We start from the raw sequence: 6131 nt of genomic DNA, 5'->3' as shown, positions 1-6131 counted from the left end.
CCATGAATGTCTCCAGTGTGTTCTGGCATGCTTATACTTGCTTCTTCAGGAGCAAGGGCATTCTAGGTCTCACTAACATACAGTAATGCCTGTAAAATGTACATATTGGGGAAAAAAAGGGTCTTTGTTGTTATGGGAAGCTTATTGTCAATAAAAATGGATTGCAACATCTTGAAAACAATCTAGCTTGCTCTCCTCCTTTTCTATTTTGGGCCCACTTTGATGGTCATTTGTATTATATGACCCAGATATATGTACTGTTGAAAAAACTCTGAAAGGCTTCCCATTCAGGTTCATGCAATCCAGGTAATAGGCATTCTTCATTCTAATGGCATTCAATGATGAAAATGGAGTTAGGACTGCTAACAGAAAATGGAAAAGATTTTAAACAACTATTTTATTTCCACTATTTTCTCCATTAAAGATATTTGGAACCATGGCACTTGATGCTAACATCACAATCTCTGAAACGTTTACAGAGGAAGTAAAGAGTACAGAAAAGGAGAAAGTAGCTATATATATATATATATGTGTGTGTGTGTGTGTGTGTGTGTGTGTGTATATATATATGAGAGGGAGAGAGAGATAACTCTTTATCTCATCTATAGAAGATCTAAGCTGGAGGCAATACAATTATGTGGACATTGAGGGATAGATTTACAGGATATCTACATGAAAACTACCAAAAGCATGGGAAAAAATCTACAAATTCATTGAAACTGGTACAAAAGATTTTTAATATTATATATTCTTCTTCATAATTATATAATAAAATTATCTGTTATCTTTAGTGATTTCCTGTGTTCCTTGTTCAATTCAGAATTCTCCTCTAAGCTATAGTTTTGAAAGGTACCTGATCTCATTCTCTCCTAATATTTTTGTGGTGTTACCATTTTTACTCAGGTCACATTTCCAGTTTGAGTTTATTGTGGCATATAGTATAAGATTGTTCTGTTAAACTGCTTTCCAGTTTTCCCATCCATTCTTGGCAAAAAAAAAAAACACCTTGCCGCTTAATAATTTGTTATTGGGATTACCAAGTACTGTTTTCTGTCACTTCTGTTTCTTACTTATCAAGTCAATTTCACTAAGTTACTAAAAAAAATCTTTAAGCAGTACTATTCATTTTATTTTATTTAAAATTTTCTCTTTATTGAGAAGTTACTATAAACATGAATGGGCATGAACAGTTCTATGCACAAAGAATAGAAAAAAGACGATTACCTATATAACCACAAAGATTTACATACAAATTGTTTATATTTCAAATTAACATTATAGTAACAATCCTGCCCTCCTCACTTATATCCCCTTGTGAATTCCCTCTTGCTCTCTTTTGTGAATTAAAAGTTTCATTGGTGCTCTTTTCTCCCTCCCATCTTCCTTTCCTCCCTGCCCCTCTTCCTTCCTTCAAATTCAATATGTTAAAAATTCTTCCCTCCATCCCTTAATTTTTTTTTTTGCATCATGCTCACTGTACCACTACAACTTTTCCCACCCCATTCCTAAATAAAAGTTCTCCATTGTAACGAATAAGGGTAGTAGAGCAAAAAAAAAAAAAGGCTACACATTGGCTTTGTGTAAAATGTTTTTTTTTTCTTGCCAGCATCCCTGGTCAATCAATTGCTTCTGTTTCTACAAGCACCAGTCTTCTACCTGACAGACCCTCAAATCCTTGAATCAACCTCTCATGTCCCTTGAATTTCTTTTTTCCAGCCTAAACATATTCAGTTCTTTCCACCAATACTCACATGCCATAGACTCAAGACCTTTTACCATCCTGTCTACCCTTTTCTGGACAGTTCCCAGCTTATCAACTTTCTTCTTAAACCATGGTTCACAGAAGTGAATATTTAAGCTCTAGATGAGACCTGATGAAGACAGAGGGCAAGATAACTGTGGGTACCATACTGTTGGAAGCTAGACCACTATTAATGCAGCTCAAACCCATGGATTTATTTCAGGGGATGGGGGGAGGAGAGGGAAATATCATATCCCTCAAATGATTTGTACAGAACTTATAGTCCACTAAAACCCCCAGAGATTTTCCAGAACATTTGCTACTTGTCCAGGCCTTCCCCATCTTAGACTTTCAAAGTTGTTTTTGTACCCCAAGTGTAAGACATTCATTCCTACTGAATTTCATCTAGCTAGATTCAGCCACATGTTCTTGCATCATGTAAGTTAGAGAGCCCTTACCTAGTACTTGATGTTTTTGGATTTATAATATTGGACTTAGTTGCTCAAAAGAATTTACTTGTACTTCTTTCTGATCCTGGATTTTTCCCTTTATGGAAGTTCATTTATGGTTATGGAATTTCTATTTCTGAAACTGAGCTTTCTTCTATATTTCTTGTAACATTAATCCAGGTTTACATATTTTTACAAATATTCATTCTGTTTTATTTATCAGTTTGGGGCATAAAATTTGGTAAAATTTCTTTTATTTCGTCTTCATCTATTGTGAATTCTCCCTTTTCATGTTTTGATTTTTAGCATTTTGGTATTTTACTCATTTAAAAAATCAAATTAGCAAGTGGTTTATGTACTCTTATTGGTTTCTAAAAATCTGCTTGTTTTAGCTCAATATAATTTTTGTTTTAAATTTTATTTCTCTTTGGTTTTCAGAATTTTAAATCTATATTTGAAGTTTTTTTTTTTGATTTAGGTTATTTTTTTAATGTATGTACTCTATCCATTAATCTGTTCTTTCTTTTTTTTTTATCAATTTCTTTTCAGTTCCCTTTTCTGTGTCTTAATCTTGTCACACAAGGCTCTGTCCAGGCCCTCATCTCTTCTCCTTCTGTACTATTTCACTTCATGATCTTATCAGCTCCCATGAATTCAATTATCATGTCTGTACTGTTGATTCTCAAATCTATGTATAAAGCTCTAATCTCTTTGCTGAACTCTAGTCTCAAAGTGGATGTCTTACATATACTTCAAACTAGATACGTTGAAAACCGAACTTTTGCTCCAAATCCTCCCCTCTTTCTAACTTCTCTATTACTGTTCAGCATACCACCATTCTCCCAGTTAACTAGGTTTACAATTACAATTGTCATGCTTTACTCCTTCCTCTCTCCCCACCTCCTCATCCCTGTTCAATCTCTTGCCAACGCCTGTTGATTTTACCTTCTTAGCATCCCTTGTAAACTGCCCCTTATCTCTTCTGACGCTAACACCACCCTGGTGCAGGGCCCTCATAATCTCATACCTGAGCTATTGCAATCGCCTGTTGGTTGACCTCCCTGACTCAAGTCTTTCTCCACTCCAGTCCATCCTCCTCCAGGTCTGACCTTATCAGCCCCTTTCCAGTAAACTCAGTGGCTTCCTATCACCCCCCTCCAAAATTTCTGCTGCCCAGTTAACTTGGGAGACACAATTTTCCTATGATTGCTTTGGCTGCTTTCCCAAAATCTTGCGTTGTCTCATTGTTTTCATCTTCTGTAATGAAAATATCTATTGTTTCTGTGATTTCTTCTTCGGCCTATACATTCTTTACTATTAAATTATTTACTATTTGTTTTTGAATCCTTTCTTTTTAATGTCCTCCTTTATTGAATATAATTTTTGTTGATTTGTGCTCAGGAAGAATGTTTTAATATTTCTGATTTTTTGCATTGGTTTATATATTTTTTATGACAAGCACATACTAGTTTTGGTAAATGTGCCAAGAAAGGCTGAGAAATACATTAAAATCTTTTCTTTTAATTTTCTCTATATAATCCTCTGAAGCAACCATCAGAAGAAAAGCAGGAATCAATTTCACAGTAACTCTTTCTGGAAGGATAAGGGTATGTTTTAGATGAAAATACTCCTTGCTGGCAATGTCATAAAGCATCTTAAATTTTCTTCTGAGTTCTTACATCAAAAAAAAAATCTTCATGGGAAATACCATGCAACATACAATTATCCATAGGAATGAACACCTTTTACCTACTTTGATGGGGAGTTGCTCTCAAGCAGGTGAAAATGCCTTGTGCTTTCTCAGTATGAGTCATAGCATTATTTGCCTGGATTTCCCTTATACTCAATACTTCCAATAGTCACTAAAATGGGACTTCTTGTGTTTTTAGCATTTGTTTCCATTCTTGCTTGCTACAATATTTTATCTTTCAAATGTTCTTTTTTCATTAATGGTTTTTATAAGTTATGCTTTACTTGGCATATATGTCTGAATCACATACCATGATTCAGTGGCCACTGGCTAACGGATGGGCTGTCAGAATCCACATCTTCTACAGCTTTCTATCAAAACTGCATTTCCACTCCTTGCTGATGGTTCACACCACACCCTGGTCCACCTTCCCCTGCAGAAATGCTCCAGTTGTCCACAGTCCTTCATCAGAGGAGGCCAGTGTCTAGGGCACTGCCCTCCCCTCCCCTCCCCCCCCCCACCTGACACATTCTAATGCTAAAGACATCAAATTTGGAACAGATGCTAAAGCCTTAATGCTTCAAGGTGTAGATCCTTTAGCAGATGCTGTTACCATTATTTATTCTGGAACCCAAGAGGAGAACTGTGATCATTGAACAGAATTGGGAAATCCCAAGGTCATGAAAGATGGTGTGACTGTTGCAAAAACAATTGACTTGAAGGACAAATATAAAAACATTAGTGCCAGTCTGGGGATCACATTATTGCTGTGGTCCTTGCATGGCCCATTGCTAAGAAAGAAAGGTTTTGAGAAGATTAACAAGGAGCAAATTAAGTGGAGATCAAGAGGTGTGAAGTTGATTGTTGATGCTGTCATTTCTGAGCTTAAGAAGCAATCTAAACCTGTCACAACCCCTGAAGAAATTGCTCAGGTTGCTACAATTTCTGCAAATGGAGCCCAAGAAATTGACAACATGATATCTGATGCAATTAAAAGGTTGGATGAAAGAGCATCATAGTGAAGGATGGGGGAGAAAACATTGAATGATGAATTAGAAAGTATTGAAGGCATAAAGTTTGACAGAGGTTGTATGTCTATTTTATTAATATAGCTAAAGATTACAAATGTTAATTTCAGGATGCTTCTGTTCTCTTAAGTGAAAAGAAGATCTCTAGTATCCAATCTATTTGTACCTGTAGTTGAATTTGCAAATGCCCATCAGAAGCCTTTAGTTGTAATTGAAGAAGATGTTGATGGAGAAACATTAAGTATACTGGTTTTGAACAGGCTAAAAGTTGGGCTGCAAGTTGTTGTTGTAAAAGCTTCAGGTTCTGGTGAGAACAGGAAGAACCACCTTAAGGATTTTTCTGTTGTTACTGATTGTGCAGTATTTGGGGAAAATCTGAATCTTGAAAATAATCAAGCTCATGACTTTGGAAAAGTTGGGGAGGTTATCATGACAAAAGATGATTACCATGCTTTCGAAAAGAAAGGGTGGAAAAATCCCAAACTGAAAACTGTATTCAAGGAATCACTGCTAGTGGCTTTGAAAAAGAAAAGATAAATGAATATTTGCCCAAATTTTCTGATGGAGCAGCTAAAATAAAAGTTGGTGGAATGATTAATGTAAAAGTAGATGAGAAGAAAGACCAAGTTGCTGACGCTTTAGAGTCATTAATTCTACCTAATGAAGATTTTTAAATATTGGAATAGAAATAATTGACACTGAAAATCTCTGCAGTGACCATTGCTAAGAATGTGGGTGTTGAAGGCTCATTGATAATTGAGAAAATTTTGCAAAGCTCCTCAGATATTGGTTATGATGTCATACTTTGACACTTTGTGAATAAGATTGAAGAAAGGATTAATTGACTCAACTAAGGTTTTAAGAATTGCTTTGTTTGGGTGCTGTTTGGTGTAGCTTCCCTGTTAACTGCAGCAGAAGTTGTTATTGAAATTCCTAAGGAGAAAAAACCTGACGTGGGAGGGATGGACATGGGTGAAGGCATGGGAGGCTGCATGTTTTAATTTCCTAGAATAATGGTCTATCATTATGAACTGTGATGCAGGCAAGACTCAAGAGAGTATTCTTTGCTAACTTCAGGGAAGTCAGTTGGAGAGAAGACTGAAGTAAAGGCTGATGTTTAAGAAAATCATTATAACCATCAGTTACTGGGTTTGGGTGACAATTTATAATGCTTTACTGCTGTCATTATCCATGCTTACAGATAATTTATTTTTCATTTTTGA

The 6131-nt window shown here is 35.8% G+C and overlaps 1 pseudogene; it reads left to right on the top strand.

Annotated features, from left to right (window-relative positions):
• Window positions 1–4321: 4321 nt before the first annotated feature.
• Window positions 4322–5909, top strand: LOC118834552 (annotated as a pseudogene).
• The last annotated feature ends 222 nt before the right edge of the window (window positions 5910–6131 follow it).

The sequence above is a fragment of the Trichosurus vulpecula genome, chromosome 1 (genome assembly GCF_011100635.1).
Source record: "Trichosurus vulpecula isolate mTriVul1 chromosome 1, mTriVul1.pri, whole genome shotgun sequence".
NCBI classification, from domain to species: domain Eukaryota; kingdom Metazoa; phylum Chordata; class Mammalia; order Diprotodontia; family Phalangeridae; genus Trichosurus; species Trichosurus vulpecula.
Note: the sequence above shows the minus strand (reverse complement) of the source record. Positions and strands in the feature narration are given on the sequence as shown.